This window comes from Pinus tabuliformis, chromosome 8, assembly GCF_031772625.1.
Source record: "Pinus tabuliformis cultivar Carrire ecotype Pingquan chromosome 8, CPIR1, whole genome shotgun sequence".
Lineage (NCBI taxonomy): Eukaryota > Viridiplantae > Streptophyta > Pinopsida > Pinales > Pinaceae > Pinus > Pinus tabuliformis.
Genome location: NC_142294.1, coordinates 1254053341 through 1254070363, shown reverse-complemented (window position 1 = coordinate 1254070363; position 17023 = coordinate 1254053341).

Sequence of the window (17023 nt, the reverse complement as noted above, 5' to 3'; positions counted from 1 at the left end):
ACATACATTTCATGGCCAAAATTCGTGGAGCTTTACAACAATATCAATTCAAAACTTCGGCTTTGAGCCCTAAAACATGTCGTGGTGGGATTCCATGCCCAACAGGCCCCCAACACAAACATCATGACTCACCCTCAAGTCACTCTGTCAGCGCAGAAATCTTGGCATGGAATCCCTCCAACTATTCTCGAGCGGTACTAATGTCTGCAGCACACTGAGCTGCTACTTGCTGAACATGTTGCATCAGTTCTTCTGAGACCTCTGTGTCGAGCATGCTTCCCTGCATCTGCGCATGCATCCCCTCTATGTGCACAAAATTTCCTTAAATATTCGTCGTGATCATGAAGGCTTCGTCAATCCATGGCTAAATGTGTGCTTTGAGAATTGCTTCCTTATGGCACGTCGCATCCACCTGCTGCATCCTTGCAAGCCAATGAGTGAGGACTACTATCTATGTAGTTCCTCTCACACTATTGTACTACTACTAGAGTTTGCACGCCTCTCTCTCCAAGCACTAGATGTTGGGGTCCTCCTGCAAAGTCATGATGACCTCAAGTACATGTTCCAACATGCTGGTGCAGTTGCGCACTACACCTCCAATTTCTTCCAACCCTGCTGAGATAGCGCTAGCGCATTGTTCTCTAATTTCCAAGGGAGTGGAAGGCTATGCCTTCAACTGCAACTCAGTGATCTAAACATTTAGCTCCAGCTGAACCTTCATCGACTCTTCCCTGGCCTCGCGGACTCTGGTTTCCAATCTGTGGATCTGCACCTCTATCGGTAGATCTACTGGGATGCCCAGCTCCAGGACATGTCAGCAAGCATCATCTACCATCTACTGCAAGTGTTGATTTTGCAACACTAATTCATCGTGCTACAAGCTAAGCTGCTCCATATTTATCTTATGTTCACTAAGAACTTGGATCGCGTGGCTCTCCCTCGTGCACAACTCTATCCTTATCCCATCTTATAACTATTATAATGTCTCTCGTGGAAGGGCAACCAAATGAAGGCCAAGACCTTTCAACATGTTAACTGAGAATCTATCGGTCACATTCACTGCAACTATGGCCCCTTCTGGAAACACTATGGTATTGTCCATCTATGCGAGCAGCATTTGCTTTACAGCCAAGGATCCTGCTGCGAGGTGGGTAGAAAGGGTACCCACCTTAGGGGGTCACACCTATAACTCCTGCAGCTGCGCCCTGAGGGCCCACAATATAGTCTGGTGCTCCTAGTCACGGAGTGATTTCCTTTGCAGGGAAGTTGAGAGGTACGATGAATTAGATCGGCTATGATGGGGATAGGCCCATCCAACCATAGGACCTATCACGCACTAAGCAGAGCAACAACCTGATGATGAAAATGGTGATTGTTGCATAGTGGAAATGTGGTACCCAAAGTAAGTTTAGCAGACCTTTTCCACACCACACAGCCACTTCTGTGGCTCGAGCATTGTCAGCACCCTTGCAGTGTTCTGCTTCATCAGATTTGTGGTCTCCAGATGAGGGAACTTCTTGCGATCAGTGAGGTCCCAGTCTTCAAACTTCATGGTTGGCACATAGCCTAGGTGTGTGCCTTCAAAAATGATGTCTTCTGGGAGGAGTATGGTCTACAACGAACTCTTGGTTTTGTCCAGATCCTTTGGCACTTTAGTCTTCCCTTTTTGCGGAGGGAAATATGTGGGCATTTTTGTTGCAGATCGTAACAGTTGGATACCCTCCTCCATGTCTTCTTCTTCTTCTTCTGCAGCGATCAGGGCCTGCAAGTCTTCTTCATCCTCATCTATTTCTATTGTGACTGCTTTCCTCTTCTCTGCCATGGATAGTTTGCTGTGTCGTGGATTCCTTGGGGACACGCATACTGGACCCATTGCCTATTTATCCTTCTTGGGCCTCAGTGTTCATAGTGATTTGGGGATTTCTGTCACAACCTCGACGCGTTCTGGAACATCCTCCACCATTTGGATTTGCGCGGCCTTGCTAGTGCTTACCTCTTCAATTCCCAAACCATCCTTAGTGGTTGTCATCATATCTAGGTTGTATTCTATCACTCACGAACTTAGGCGCTTAATTATCATTCGGCTCTCAATGCTCAGTGCTCTGCTCAGACACTTAACTCTCAAATGACCAAGTGTTGTCTGCTAGCTAGCCCTTTGTGTTTTATAGCACCTTTTGAATTCAAATTCGAACATTCCCTCCGATTTTGGGCCATTAATTCTCTCTTGGCGGAAAATTTTTCCAAATCTTGCCCATAACCCGCATCTTAAATGCCTACCTCCCACTCTATTTAGCCTCAAATCAAACATCCCATCATGAATAGTGTCCTCAATGCTCACTTCCTAGCCAACCCACGTGGCAGCGCAACCCTCTATGCGTAGTTGAGAACCTTATGACATATTAATTCTACGTGCATCTCCAATATCGTGTAGCTCCTAGGTAGAATATTTTATGGTCTTGCACTCCCTTTCAACTACCTGGAGTGCTAAGACTATTCTTCCTATAGCTAGTCAGGTGGTCATACCACCCATGTGGGGCTCCATTCCTTCCTCCACCATGGTTTGTGGAGAATCACCATCTTCCATTTGATCGGTACTGCACACTTTACTACTTGCAGTGTGCTACCGTGGTCACTTCATTTGGTGATCTGTAGTTCAAGCCAGGATAGCAGACTAACTAGTTCATGATGATAGTCCTCCAACTTTTTATTATGATCGTACGCACCTTGCCAAACCATCCCTATATTTTTGACAAGAAATGCTTCCTTTATTTCTTCTTCCAGCTTCTTGACCTTTGCGTCCATCAAAGCGCTTTTCTCCCTTAGTCGTACCTATTAGCTTTGCTATTATTTCAACATTTTAAGGAAAAATGTAGGCCTAATTAGGTGGTTGATGATCAAAAAGGGGGTCGCAGCAGTTGGTTTTCCTTCCCTCCTTCATTTTCTTTATAACTCTATAGTTCCTGCTACCTCCATTTTCTCCTTCCCCTTCTTTCTCCTTATTCTCCCTTAACCCTGTTATTTCTATTTTCCTCTATAATCCTTTATAAACCCCGTATAAAGCATTTTTCCCTTGGGTCCTAGGCACAAAGCTAAACCTATGAAACCATGGTCATATAACCACGCACATACAAAAAAGCATTACCTCCGAGGCCCTCCCCTGTCACATCAATCAAAACACATGCTTTAAACCTTAGCTGTCCAATCATTTCCTGTGAGATCTGACAGTAGTCGCTCTTCCTAACATCGCAACTTGCGCGCTTGTTAATCTGCAGGGAAAGCGGTTTTCCTCCGCCACGTGTCGTGCAAAGACTGGATCGCCAGCCCATTGTAAATTTACTGCCCTCCTCCATAAGTGGTGCGGGGAAATCGCTTACCACCCTCCCCCGCTCGTTAACCCTTGCGCAACTCTATCACCCGACGACTGTTGGATCTCCCCGCCCGAGATCTAATGGCTCTCATTTCTCCATGCACGATTTATCCTGATAACTCCTGTAAGCTGATCTTAGTCATTCATCCACGCGATCCGACGGCTGATTTTTATCTCGATCTTGCCCATGCCTCTGCCATGAAGTCTATGCCACCCTTGAATGCACTGCGTTGCCAAAGGATGGATGCAATTATCTGCCAGCTCTTTGTGCATCTAAGCTTCAACCACTGCATTCAATGCATTGTACACCCAAAGGATGAGAAGGACAACCTTGAGTACATAAACACATTTACCCATTATGGAGCTTCTTCTGTACAACACTCCACCTATTCAGGAAGTGCAAATGAACACCAGAGAATGTCAAATTCACTTATTGAAGTAGTAGATTGTATCAGAGGCCCATATCAGATAGTTAATGTGGTTGGTGGTCCATTATGACCCCTCCACGCATAGGATAGCAAATATTTTTGTAATCAACCTCTATATATACCAAAAAAAAAATATTTAATGAGGGTTGATGGATATTGTTTTGATGTAGTGTTCAACTTCTGGAGACTGTAACTACTGTGATGCCTGCATCATCTGGTCTTCATTTTCAGCTAATACAAGCTTCTTTTGCTGTTAATTTCTCACTTTCCACTTCTTCTTTGTTCCAAGTTGTGCCTGTTATGCATTTTTCTTATGCTCTTGATGTTTAGCATTAAGGGGCTGTCATCCCACATCTATGTTAAAATCTAGTATGTATCATTGTGTTTGTATGCAGGTTTCTATTATTTTAATGCCAGAGAGTTGTCATCTTGTCCGTGCATTAGGAAATAGATTTACAGACTTTTTAACTGGTTGCAGCCGGCCATCACAGGGTCCTGTGGACCTGCTGGTGTGGTCAGTATTCTCCATGTTCACCTAATCCTCAAACTGTGAGTAATTGGTGGTCTAAATCCTTGTAGTCTGGGGGTCCTCACCCATGTCTAGGGTTAAGCATAGTAGAAGTGGTTATCTGGCTTGAATATGCATCATTCCTTCCATTCATCCACCATTTTCCAACATTTTTGTTGAGTTTGTAATGTTCCCGAGCATCTCTGAGATACAACCTAGGAGAGTTTCTTGGGGTGATAAAATTAATTGGCGCCGTTGCCATGGAGAGGAGATTGAAGCTCAGCTTCCCTGGGAGAATGACACAGTTCCAGATTTTGATGATAGACAAGGTCTGGGCACATTTCTTGTTGTAATCATCTATCTAGAAAATCCACTGGAGGAAGACCAACCTTTGACGACTCCACATTGAAGTTCTTGCTCAGTTTGTGAGACATACTTGAAGAAATCCTCAGAAATCACCAGCTAAATCAGTACCTGACCCTAAGAAGATTGTTAAGTTGAAGAAAACATCACAAAAAGGGGCATCAGGATCAGGTAAGCCTAAGAAATCTCATGCATCTCTGAAAGATAAAGTTATAGATGAGGATATACAGTTTGAAGATTTAGAGCCCAACACTGTTAATAAGGAAATTCCTTCAGAGATTAATATAGCCCCTTTTCCATCTATTTCCCCTTTGAATCTCAGTCCAAAGAAATTTTCCCATACAGTCCAGAATATCCCTTTGTCTCTGTCATCCATTTCATTGTTTCATACTACTCAATCTGCTAGTATCCTTCCACATACCCCAGTCATGGCAGGCCAGAAAGCACCCACGAAGATAGAAATAATCGTTGCTACTAGATATGGACCTTTGGTCTTGCCTGTTCCTTTGAATCATATGCCTGTGGGAGAATATCAGAAATATATGCCTAAGTTCACTGGCACAGAAGGAGTGACAACAGAAGAACACCTTGAAGCTTTTTACAATTATGTTGATAATTTAGATATAAGTGAAAATGATGTCTGGATGAGAGCTTTTTTACAGAGCCTTGATGGAGAGGCCAGAAAGTGGTTCAGAGAACTAGCACCTAGATCTATTTCTGATACTGAAGCCTTAGATGATGCATTTTTGAAGCACTGGGGGGATAAAAAAGACTTATTGTTTTACCATACTGAGTTTGGTAACCTGAAGAGGGAAAATGGGGAATCATTACCTGAGTTCAATAAAAGATTCAATCATATGTATAATAAGATACCAGCTGAGGTAAAGCCTACCTCCACCTCTGCCAAACTCACTTATGCCAATGCTTTTGACTCTGATTTCTACCTGTTGTTGAGAGAAAGGAGATGTGCTACTCTAGCAGAAATGCAGGATGCAGCTCTAGAAGTAGAGTATAATATTATGGCTACAGAAAAGCTCAAAAGTCAAGCTGACAAGAGGAGGAAGAGAGGTCAAGCTTCTACTTCCTCTGCATCATCTTTAGAGCCTAAACTAGACAAAATGACTAAGATGATAGAGTCAATGGCTGCTAAAATATCTAAGCTAAAGGTTGACCAAAATTCAGGAAAAACAAGGCAGCAGAACACATTTTCTCCAAGAAATCCAAATCCATTTAGAAGAGCAGATGAGTAGTTATAAATAATTTAGAGGGTTAAAGAAACAAATGAAGAACAGAAGGTTAAATCTCCTTTTAGAAATGTAGTCATGGAGGAGGAACAATTTGAAGATGAGGATGAAATTCACTGCATCGAAGATAAGAGTAGCACTGCATTTTTGACATTGGATTCTTATGAAGAATCTTTGCTACAAGAACAAGACAGTCAAGAATCGGACAGAGAGGTTGTTCTACAAACTGAGGAGCAGCGGAGATATAACCTAAGGTCGAATGCAAAAAATGTCAAAGAGAATCTTGCCCAAAGAGTTGTTGCCCAAACAGAATCACAAAATATCAAACAAAGAAGACCAGTAGTTGATCGAGTCATTCTCAAAGTTCCAATTCAAGAGGTAAGAGGTTCTGATAAATTACCTTCCTCTTTCAGCTTGGATTCAGAAGTCCAGAGGATAAAAATCTTTGTGCCTCTGGTAGATTTGGTAAAGAGTGAAATGTTTAGAAAGCCTATCCTTGAAGCCCTTGAGCTAGAAACCACACAAACCTCCACTGACTCTGTCAATCTACAAGATGATAAGCCCGTTGTTGTTCTCAGCCCCATGATTGAACCTGATGATAATAATTCTCCATATTTTTATGTTTCCTTGACCATTCATGACAAAATCCTCCACAATTTCCTGCTAGACATAGGGGCCAGCCACAATTTAATGCCTAAAGCTGTCATGGAAGAGTTAGGCCTTGACATCACTAGACCATATCATGATTTATTCTCTTTTGATTCAAGGAAAGTGAAATGCCTGGGATTAATCAAAGACCTAGCAATTACCTTAACTCAGTTGCCCATGAAGAGTATGATGATGGATATTGTGGTAGCAGATGTCCCTCCTAAGTTTGGCATGTTGTTGTCTAGGGGGTGGATTAAGAGACTAGGTGGGACATTACAGAATGATCTATCTTATGCCACTGTCCCAGTTTTTGGAGGAGAAAGCAGGAGATTGTACAAAGAAGCACAGTTGGCATACATCATCAGTGATGAGAAGAATCCTACTAATCATCCCATATATGTAGTGGACACTGATTTTGGATCATGTATTCTCCAAATAGAAGAATCCCAGAAGGCCTCATTGCAGATCAAGAAACCAATTGTTCAGGCTGAGGAAGAGCAAGGAAATCAGGTTTGGGAGATGTTCTTTGATGGAGCATGTTCCAGGGAGACTGTAAGAGCAGGGGTGGCGCTGATATCTCTAGAACAAAAAATCACACAGTTGTCTTTTAAGCTAGATTTTCAAGTCACAAACAATATAGTAGAGTATGAGGCTTTTCTATTGGGCCTTAACGTAGAAAAAGATAGAGGAATCAAGAACATAAAGGTGTTTGGAGACGCTGATCTGATCATTCTACAAGTAAATAAAACATTTCAGGCAAAGCACCCAAGGCTGAAAGCATATAGAGATGAGGTATGGAGAATCAGAGATTCTTTTGATTATTTCTATATTTCATATATCCCTAGAGCCAAAAATCAGCTTGCTGATTCCCTTGCTGTTTCTTCTAGTCTATTTACCCCTCCAATGCCTCCCAGACTAATTTATGAAGTGCTAATGAAATACAGGCCATCCTTGCCTGATAATGTCCAGCATTGGAAAGTTTTTGATGATGATGATGAGATAAATAGGTTTCCTTCAAGTGATTGATGAGTTTTCCGAAATGCCAATTGACCAAGATAATGAGGCCTTGTTAGAAAACCCCAAATCCCACCTTACAAAAAAAAATTGCGAAGAAAGCATTGTCCAGGTTCCTAGTAATCATATTCCAAAGGGTTTAATTCCTCTAGAAAGACTGTTTGACTAGAATGATGTTCCTTACAAGGTTGCCTAGAAAGAAGACTAATTTGCAGTCTGTAAGCATGATATACGGAATCCAGGTCAACCTAGATACATAAATTTTTCCACTCATTTGTTTGCTGATGAAAGTGTTGAATATTGCAATTTAATGAAGCAATTTGTTGACGTGTTTGCCTATGAGTATAGTGACCTGAAAACATATGATAAGAAGATTATTCAGCATAAAATCCCTCTGGAGAAAGACACCATTCCTTCCAAATAGAAGCTGAGACAAATAAATCCTATGCTTCTTCCTCTAATTGAAAAAGAAATTAAAAAGTTGCTGGCTACCAAGATTATAGTTCCACTTAGATATTCCAAATGGGTAGCCAATCTAGCAGTGGTGAGGAAGAAAAGTGGAGAAATCAGATTGTGTGTTGATTTCAGAAACCTAAACAAATGCTCTAAAAAGGATAACTATCCTATACCAAAGATGGAGCATTTGCTGCAAAAAGTCTCAAGAGCCAAAGTAATGTCTTTCCTAGATGGATTTTCAGGGTTTAATCAGATTGCAGTGCATCCAGATGACCAAGAGAAGACTGCATTTACCACTCCGTGGGGCACTTTTATGTATGCCAAGATGCCTTTTGGGTTGATGAATGTTGGAGCTACCTTTTAGAGAGCTATGGATATAGCGTTTGTGGGAGAGAAGGATAAATTTGTTGTTATCTACCTTGATGACATACACTATACTCTAGCAACCATCAAGATCATTTGCAGCACTTGAAAAAAGTGTTTCTGAAGTGCAGAAGGTTTGGGATTTCATATCCTAAAAAGTCACAATTTTCTTTAGAAGAAGCGAAGATGTTAGGACATGTTGTCTCTGCTACAGGTGTTAAAATTGACCCAGAAAGAGTAAAGGCAATACAGACTTTGTCGATCCCAAGATCGAAGAAAGATATCCAATCCTTTTTGGGAAAAATTAATTTTGTAAGCAGGTTTATACCAAATTTTGTAGAACTGGTGAAGCATGTTACCTCCATGTCGAAGAAAGGGTTAGAGGTCAGATGGACTGATGCAGCAAGAGGATCTTTTGAGTCCATTAAAAAAGCTATTATGGAGGCTTCCACTTTAATAAGTCTGGACTACAGCAAGGAATTCCATGTATTCTCATTTGCCTCTGAAGACACCATTGCAGCAGTTCTATTGCAAGAAGATGAAGAAGGTTGAAAGCATCCGGTGACATTTTTCAGCAAAAACTTGAGGGATGTTGAGCTGAGGTATGAAATTATTAAAAAAAAAACATATGCCCTTATCAAATCCTTGAAAGCTTTCAGAGTTTATATCTTGCATTCCAAGATAATTGCATATGTACCCTCTGCTGCAATAAAAGATGTTTTGACACAACCTGATGCTGATGGAAGAAGGGCTAAATGGATTGCAAAATTGATTGAATTTAATATAGAAATGAAGCCCACCAAGCTGGTCAGATGTCAGGGTCTTGCCAAGTTATTGGTTGAAGAAAATTACAAATCATTGGATATAGATTTTCTGTGCACAATTGCAGAAATCGGTCAAACAGATGAAGAAGAGGAAGCAGTTGAACCAGATAGAAAGTAGTCCGTGCCCGAAAATCTAGCTTCTTGTGATTGGTATTTTGTAATAATTAATTTCTTGTTGAAAGTCAAGCCAGAACTATTAAGCTTAGGGTGGCTAAATATTGCATTAATGAAAATCTGCTCTACTGGAGGGATCCATCTGGAGTGCTTTTGAGGTGTCTGGACAAAGAACAATCAATAGAAGTCATGTAGTAGTTTCATTCTAGCATGTGTGGAGGGCCCCATTATTGGAAAACCACTGCCCATAAGATTCTCAGAGCTGGGTACTATTGGCCCACTTTATTTTCTGATGTATTTTCTTTTGTTAAATCTTGTGACGGGTGCCAAAGATTTGAAGGAAAACAGCAGTTGAAGTCCCTGCTGCAAAAGGAACTTTTCAGCAGTGGGGCTTGGATTTCATTGAAGAAATAAATCCACATTCCAGTGGCTAGCATAGATTGATATTAGTAGCCACTAATTATTTCACTAAGTGGATTGAAGCAGTCCCTACCAGGAAGGCTGATCATAATGTGGTCATGAAGTTTTTAGTTGAAAATATGTTTACCAGATTTGGTTGTCCACACAAACTAGTCACAGATAATGCAGCAGCCTTCAGGGCAAAAGAATTGGTGGATATGTGTGATTCAATGGGTATTAAACTGGTTCATTCCACCTCATACTATCCTCAAAGTAATGGTCTAGCAGAATCCTCTAATAAAAGCCTCATAAGGATAATTAAGAAGCTCTTAAAGGAAAATAAAAAGAATTGGGATTCTAAGCTCAAGTATGCACTGTGGGCTGACAGAGTGACCATTAAAAGATCCATAGGGAATTCTCCATTCAGACTGGTATATGGCATTGAGGCTGTGTTTCGAATTCAGTTAATTCTCCTTGTGGCAATATTCCTTCAAGAAGAGTAGAATGAGGAAGAAGACATGGCAAAAATGATCACTGATTTAGCAGAGGTACATCAAATTAGAGAACAGCTAGTTGAAAAGACTGCAGCACATCGAAAAGGATCAAGGAAGCCTTTGACCAAGGGACAAAATCACATAATTTTCAAGTTGGAGACTTGGTTCTGAAATGGGATGCATTGAAGGAAAAGAAAGGCAACCATGGGAAATTTGATGCTTTCTAGACAGGGCCTTTCATCATTTCTCAGATTCAAGGGAACAACACCTTCATACTGAAAATAATGGGAGGAGAGGCAGTTTTTGATGGCCCAGTTAATGGCCATTTTCTAAAAATTTATGTGATCTAAGGTCTTTTGTCCTTAAGGGTTGTAAATATTTGGTTTTATCAATCTTAGTCAGATTCCATTCCCAATGGAACACTAGGAATTTTTCTAATTTGCTTTCGTCAGGAAGGCATTGATCTACAGGTTCTTGAGACCTCACAGGGAGGATCTCATCCCTAGAAGGAGCTAGTGTTAGCTCTGTTATTATTTCAACATTTTAAGGACAAATGCAGGACTGATTGGGTGGTTGATGATAAAAAAGGGGGTCGCAGCAGTTGGTTTTCCTTCCCTCCTTCATTTTCTTTATAACCCTATAGTTCACGCTACCTCCATTTTCTCCTTCCCCTTCTTTCTCCTTATTCTCCCTTAACCCTGTTATTTCTGTTTTCCTCTATAATCCTTTATAAACCCCGTATAAACCCTTTTTCCCTCGAGTCCTGGGCGCAAAGCTAAACCTATGAAACCATGGTCATGTAACTACGTGCCTACAAAAAAGCATTACCACCGAGGCGCTCCCCTGTCACATCAATCAAAACACATGCTTTAAACCTTAGTCATCTGATCATTTCCTGTGAGATCTGGCGGTAGTTTCTCTTCCTAACATCACAACCTGCGTGCTCGTTAATCCGCAGGGAAAGCGGTTTTCCTCCACCACGTGTGATGCAAGGACTGGATCACGAGCCCATTGTACGTTTACCACCCTCCTCCATAAGCGGTGTGTGGAAATCGCTTACCACCCTCCCCCACTCGTTAACCGTCGCGTAGCTCTGTCACCCGACAACTGTTGGATCTTCCCACCTAAGATGTAACGGCCCTCGTTTCTCCATCCACAATTTCTCCCGATAACCCCTGTAAGCCGATCTTAGCCATTCATCCATGTGATCCGATGGCTGATGTTTGTCCCAATCTTGCCCATGCCTCCACCATGAATTCTATGCCACCCTTGAATGCGCTGTGATGCCATAGGATGAAGGTGATCATCTGCCAGCCCTCTGCGCAGTTAAGCTTCAACTACTGCATTCAACGCATTGTACACTCGAAGGACGAGAAGGGCAGCCTTGAGCAGATAAACACATTTACCGGTTATGGAGCTTCTTATGTACAACACTCCACCTATTCAGGAAGTGCAACCGAACACCAGAGAATGTCAAATTCACTTATTGAATCAGCAAATTGTATCAGAGGCCCATATCAAATAGTTAATGTGGCTGGTGGTCCATTATGACCCCTCCACACATAGGATAGTAGATATTTTTCTAATCAACCTCTATATATACCCAAAAAAAAGATATAATGAGGGTTCATGGATATTGTTTTGATGTAGTGTTCAACTTCTGGAGACTATAACTACTGTGATACTTGCAGCATCTTGTCTTCATTTTCAGCTAATACAAGCTTCTTTTGCTGTTAATTGCTCACTTTCCACTTCTTCTTTGTTTTAGGCTGTGCCTATTATGCATTTTTCATGTGCTCTTGATGTTTAACATTACAGGGGCTTTCATCCCACCTCGATGTTAAAATCTAGTATGTATCATTGTGTGTGTATGCAAGTTTCTATTATTTTAATGCCAGAGAGCTGTCATCCTGTCTATGCGTTAGGAAATAGATTTACAAACCTTTTAACTGGTTGCATCCAGCCATCACAGGGTCCTATGCATTTGCTGGTGTGGTCAGTATTCTCCATGTTCACCTAATCCTCAAACTGTGAGTAATTGGTGGTCTAAATCCTTGTAGTCTGGGAGTGTTCACCCATGTCTGGGGTTAAGCATAGTAGAAGTGGTTATCTGGATTGAATATGCATCATTCCTTCCATTCATCCACCATTTTCCAACATTTTTGTTGAGTTTGTAATGTTCCCGAGCATCTCTAAGATACAACCTAGGAGGGTTTCTTTTGGTGATAATAATACCCAATCCTTTTCAAGTTTGCGAAGTCTAAATTTTCCCCGTCAGATTTCTTCCTCAAGTCCTATATGTTCTGTTTCTTGCAGTTATGTGATTTCTTCATTCTGAGCTTTGTGGATTGTCGTATCTACAGGTGCTATTATGTGTGGACTTGGCTTCGCATGCTCCACAGGGATTACAGCCCCTCCTTCATACTTCTACTTTAGAAGTGCTTACGCAGTCATAGTTTTGCATATGGTCCTATAATCCCATACAACTGCTGGTACGCACAGGTCCCAACCGGTCCGTCTCACATGGCAGACCCTATTTAGCACTTCACACACCTTGGCAAGGGCTTCCCTGTGTATGATTTTTGGCGTGCTAGGTCTTATCATACTTTTTTGTTTGCGCACTTGTTTTTCCTGCTTCTGCTTATTGTTCCTATTTCCTTTCGTGAGAGTGGTGTACGTTTGTGCGGGCTACGTACCATATGCCTATACACATCTGGAAAGGTAGGCGTAGAGGCTACTTTTTCCATCATGCCTGACATCCAGCCACATTTGAGGCTTCCCAAATCATAGGTGCATCATCCTTCTGCATTCGTGCCAATTCCTGAAACTCTGCTAATGCGTACCCCACCACCTTGTGGGCGTCACACACAGTGCGCATTTCAGAGCATCGAACTACTAGTTCTGGAACTTCGCTTTCAAATTTGTTCAGGAAGTCATCCACCTCGGTCTACCCGTCATACATAGGTAGATCCCTCACCTCTATTGCTACACTTCGTAGTGACCTTATCATCATGTTGTAGTTTAGCATGGTTACCTCTTGTAGCCGGTTCTACCATCATTATATTTCCTCATCAAAATCCGACGTGCAGGAGCTCTCATTCTCCCACGAAATACTGCCATCTGTTGTTGGATTCACCCAATCCTACTCTCATGTGGTTATCTTGTCGATATAGTCGAGATTGTCATCATTATCATTGTCATGCATCAGTTCTATGTAGCAGGCTCCTGCCACAGGGTCTAGTGGTACCACTATGCATAGTGACTTTTCCTCAAAAATCATCTTACACTTCTTAAGATTTATCATCCCATTCATATCAGTGGCCCAATATATTCCTAGTAGTGTGGGATAGGGATTGTTGTCATCAACAATCTCTATTACTTTGAAATCAACAAGCGCGCTCACACGTTAAATATCCATCGTTACTCCCTGCAATCTTCCCATGGGTAGGATCTTTTGTTGGTTCTCCATTCATAATTGAATAGGAGACCACTGCAGCGTAGGCCTGCCCATGCACTCCCATGTCTGCTTTGAAAATACATTCACGTCTGATCCTAGATCTAAAATTACTTGATCCATTTCATACTCCCCGATTTGCGCAGTCAATCTCATTTCCCTTCCTGTTTATGATGTGTGCTTTCCAAGCTTCTGAACTACGTGAGGTTCTCCTGACCCAACGCACCTAGTGATAGGTTCCTACAGTCCCTTCACCACTTTGCTGTCACACAACAGGTTCATGCATGTCCCTAGAAAGGTAGTGAGCATTGCGGATCCATCTCCGGTTCTAGTTGATCCTTAATACCTGAACTTGAGGCCTCCGTGAAGCTCTTCTTAGCTTCCATGATTGTCTCCTCCGTGCGCTCCAAATCAAATTCAGGGTCCTTTGTAGGAGCCTTGCAAACCCACATGCTTTCTTCAGGTTTCTTAGCTTTACCACTTCGAAGCATGATGTTTACATTGGGGTCCTCTTCACACAGCTTAGATTTCATCATTTGTAGGTTCTGAGTCGGGGAAGGTTGGAGTATTCCTTTATCGCGCAACCTCACTATCAGTGTAGGACAGTCCTCTGTCTCATGATCAAATTGCATACAATATAAACATGATGTTCTCATTGAATGTGTACAATCACGGGAATAATGCCCTGGCCCTCCATAATTGTAACAAATCAATTGCCTGTGACCCCTTCCTGGTCCCATTCCACCTCGACCTCATCTGTGCCCATGAAATTTTTTGCGCACCATCCCTGCATTTTGATCGAGGGCTCATGTTTCAATCTACACCCTGTAGGTAGGGGTTTGATCCATCATTAGTTCATAGCTTCTGCGAGTGCACTCATCATGACCTACTGACATGTAGAAATTACAGAACAATTGTTGGGATGTCTGCGTATACTTTTGTAATAGATGACAATTATCCATAGCATGTTTTCCTCCTATCTGAAAAATTGCGCACCATAATGTAGGTGCCGCGCTTGGTCCTGCTTATCACTCTGGTCTCAATGGCATTGGCCCTTCTCCTACCATGTAATTCACAAAGACTGGACAATGGTCCTTGTCATGTCCCTATCCCTTGCATTTTATGCACCATACCTCCTCGCGCACCTTTGGGCGAGTCGTCCTGTCTTGTTTTAAACTCTACATTTCTAGACATAAATATTTTAGTTGCACATGGATTTGTCTGACTCCTAGACTAGGATCTTATATTGGGGTCTTGTTTAGTCTCATTGCAATCTCCAAAGCTTTGGCCTGGATGGATAACTTTTGCTGCGATAGTGCCGTTCTTAGATGTGGCGTTAGTGACGCTACAAACCATGTGCAGTGTTTCCCATCTATCAAGGTCATGTTGGCTTCACAAATCATTCCCTTCAGTCTCTCATCCAACTCCCAGGGGGTCTCGCCTGGAAGCATCATGATTTCCTTAAACTCGATAATCAATTGTGTCTCTGATTTTGGCCAGCTAAATTCTTTGTTCAGCGTAGCTTGGATATCTATGATCCTTACATTTGGATTTTCATTAGAGTGCTTAATATAACAGGTTGGTGCATGGTCTTGCAATGTGCTTACCAGTGTTGCCTTCTTTATGTTGTCATCATTCACCCCTTGCGCTTCCCATACAACCTTTACCACTAACCAAAATTGGTCTGGATCTTCGTTCCCTACTCCTTTGAATACTGACAACTTTATTGTGCTTGCCATACTGAACTGTGGTGGTGGTAGAGGTGATGTGGGCAGAGTTGGAGGTGACGATGGTGAAACTTGTGGCAGTGTAGGTGGGGGTGGTATGCGCGGTATTTTCTGCCTTATCAGACTGATCGCGCTTCTTGGTGAAACTTTTGCGAGCTCTTCCTCGCTTTCGCACGGAGGTGAAATCAAGGGACTAGTCTCTAATTCTTCATTACTCCTATTTATGTATATATTTCCACTTCACGTGGCCCCAAACATCAATTTATTCACATAACCTACTTTTCACACAGTAGCATTTTAATCCAAGTGTTCAAAGATTTAATATACTTACCTTGCGGTCCTTTGAGGAAGTTTCGTTCTTCCTCATTGTAGTTGACTAGCGTATCTACCATGAACTCGGTGATAAATCCTCCTATAATTTTATCAATCCAATGGTCCAAAGCATGCGCGATTTTATCTTTTGACGCTTCTAGTCTGTGCACCAATTTTGGAGTCCACCCAATCAGTCTGTTCAGCCTACAGCGTCCCTCACTATCTGCTAACTTCACAATCCACTCATACAACTCAGAGCAGAAGGATGAAAAGAAAATTTTGTGGATTTCCGTATAAACATAGCACTCTAACCACTGTTCCTTTAATACTCATGGATTCCTATTTTCCTGCGCTGCGAACTCATGGATCTTTTTGTCCAGCGACTTTTCAATTTCTTTCTTTGTCAGATTTCAGTGACATGACATCATACATGACTTATGCATATCCTGGTCCCAGTAACAGAACCATTTTTTGGCTTGTTGGGGCCTAACCCTGGTTCAGAGGTGATTTAGCCAAACAAATCCTAGTGCTACTGGGCCTTTCAGCAACAGTCCACGGAGCGCGGACTGAGGTCTCACCAGAAGTAGTATGGGAGGGTTCTAGAACCAGATTTTCACACCCTGGAGATGTTTGATGAGTTCAATTGGTCCGTGGTTCGACCATACACACACGTCGCTACACGCCTTACCCAGACCTCACAGCATGAGATGTTGCCTTCGTGTAGCCCTACTCAGGGGCCGAACAATATTATTACCCAAGACCTTACTAGTAATATGGTATTAGTTGATTAACTTAGCTTATCTGTATGCTTTCAGTTATACTTAACAATATTCACAATTCATACAAGTGTGGGCAGTAAAGAAACAGTATATTTGCAAATGATATCAAACATGTAATAACTCAGAACAGATACACAGAAGTGGTGACAAAATATTTCTTTATTAATCTCTTCTCCTGTTACAGACTGAACTCTACCCTGCGTAATCAGCTGCAAGGGTCCACGCACTCACCTACAGACTTTACTAAGCCTCTATGCACTCAGTTGCAGAGCCTTTTTGTACTCTACGACCCAAGACACACTTCACACTTTGACTTAATCTCTAAGACTCTACATGCCTCTCCTCTACTTGATGTCTTTACAACTTAGTGCCTCTCTCTATTTATACAATCCCAAGGTCTGCGGACCATGGGTAGGCCGACATTACATTCAAAACTAGGGAAAATAGCCCTATGACTCTAACATACATTTCGCACCCGCAATTTGTGGAGCTTTATAATAATATCAACTCAAAACTTGGGCTTTGAGCC